General features: G+C 47.7%; 1 protein-coding gene and 1 long non-coding RNA gene across 6 annotated transcripts in view; both read right to left on the bottom strand.

The window, feature by feature from the left end:
• The window catches only part of HDAC4 (histone deacetylase 4), a 238635-nt gene that overhangs the window by 168215 nt on the left and 68433 nt on the right, over window positions 1-1987 (bottom strand). The window lies entirely within an intron of this gene.
• LOC138173132 (uncharacterized) overlaps window positions 1029-1987 on the bottom strand; it is a 2150-nt gene continuing 1191 nt past the window's right edge. Inside the window, exon 2 of the long non-coding RNA XR_011171330.1 lies at window positions 1029-1345. This is a non-coding gene — a long non-coding RNA (uncharacterized lncRNA). The remainder of the gene's footprint in view (window positions 1346-1987) is intronic.

Below are 1987 nucleotides of genomic sequence, written 5' to 3'. Positions count from 1 at the left end.
TCCGTCCATCCATCCATCCACCCACCCACCCAGCCATCCGTCCATCCGTCCATCCATCCGTCCATCCAGCCATCCACCCACCCACCTACCCAGCCGTCCATCCGTCCATCCTTCCATCTGTCTGTCCATCCGCTCACCCACACATTCACTCATGGTCATTTCTGAAGAGCCTCCTCCCCAGTGGGCACCAGGAACACAAGCCTAATAAGTGAAATAAAACTCACCCTCCTGTGGCTGAGGAATATAGCACAGTCACAGAGAGGTAATAACAGGGTGAATGCAAAAAGTAAGTTATACCATGATTGGGAATGGGAAAGTAAGAAAAACTGGGAGAATTCATTAAGGCTGAATGACTTAATTGGTTAGGGGACCTTGGACAAGTCATTTTGCTCCTCAGGTCTCTGGGTCACCAGCTGTAAAACTGGGAGCACGAACCAGGGTGGCCCAGTGGGAAAAAAGCTGGATTTGGCATCGGAGGACAGAGCTGGGTTCGAATTATGGTTCTTACTCTGTGTGACTGTGGCTGAGTCATTTACATGTCTATTCCCAAATTTCCTCATCTGTAAAGTGAAAAAGGGTTGGAGAGAAAGCCTGCCAAGTCCACCCCAGCTCTACATCTATGGCATGGTCTCACTTTGGTCTTTGGTTCCTAGGTCCAGGGGCTGACACACAGTAGGTGTTTTAAGTGAGTGTTGATAGCTGGATTGCAGATCTATACCTATGGTTTTCCCACTCCACAATCTCTGAGTCCCATCTGTTCTAAGACATTCGCCACCACTGAAGCCAAGTTTGAAAAATAATTAGGAGCAATTATTATTTTTTTTTTACATGCAACTGGGAAATAAGATATACAAGCACTGGGAGGATCGAGATCCATCTTGCCCTACTGGAAAGTCGGAGTGGGGATAGGGGACTATATAGGAGACAGCAGATTGGGGGAGGGGATATTCAGTGAGATCGCTGTTTGGGGTGGTGGGTAGGGGAAAGATGGGGAGAAAATTTGTAACTCAAAATCTTGTGGAAATGAATGATGTAAACTAAAAATAAACATAAAATTTAATTTAAAAAAAGAAAGAAGAATAATTAGGAGGCAGAAAAACTTTTCCATAACAGTCTTACACATTTTTTTTTAAGCAAAAAGAATCAAAACCAGGAAAACCAGTTTGGTCAGCTGTCAGAGGAGGAAAGTCCACCTCACAGAAAATACATCAATCCACCGGAATCAAGCAAACTCTGTGTGCACGGGTGCCACAGGGCTCTCTCCTCTGCAAAGGGCTAGAAGCTAGCCTGAGTTAGACCTCACAGGCACCAGCTCAGGCACGGACACAGGACAAGAGCCACAGTCCTGGAAAAAAAAGGAAACCAAAGAGTAGGCAACAGAACCACACCAAGAAAGAGGCAAGGCCAGCCAGGGACCCAGCTCTGATGGGTCAGGTTTGTGGCCACAATCCACTTCAGTCCAGACAACTTAGGGCAAACCCCCCGGAAAGCTGTCCCCATTCCCTATGCAGAGGACAAAGTGCTTTCCCCCAGAGAACCAGATGCTGAGGACATACGGCAAAAGCAAAATCCCATAGGTCCTGCCTTAGGAAAGCTCCTTTCTAGCTCAGAAGAGAAGCTGATACAAAGGGCATTCAGAGTGAGAGTAACTACATCAGCACTGACGGACTGGGGCCTCAGCAGCCGCTCCCCTCGGACTGCAGGCTGGCAGGGTTCCTTTCCACACACTCACAACTTGCCATAACTTTCCCTTTCTATCAGTGACTCTGCCTGGTTTCAGCTCCATGGCTCCCTTGTGTTGTCTACCCCCATTGAAATATAAGCTCCTGGTGGGCAGGGCCTATCATCACCATCACCATCATCTTCATCATCACCACCATCACCATCATCACCATCACCACCATCACCATCATCACTGTCACCACCATCATCACCATCACCACCATCATCTTCATCATCACTGTCACCACCATCATCACCATCACCA

This window comes from Petaurus breviceps, unplaced genomic scaffold (assembly GCF_028583685.1).
Source record: "Petaurus breviceps papuanus isolate PSGF00001 unplaced genomic scaffold, PetGlider_PUasm1.0 567, whole genome shotgun sequence".
In the NCBI taxonomy this organism is placed as follows: Eukaryota; Metazoa; Chordata; class Mammalia; order Diprotodontia; family Petauridae; genus Petaurus; species Petaurus breviceps.
Note: the sequence above shows the minus strand (reverse complement) of the source record. Positions and strands in the feature narration are given on the sequence as shown.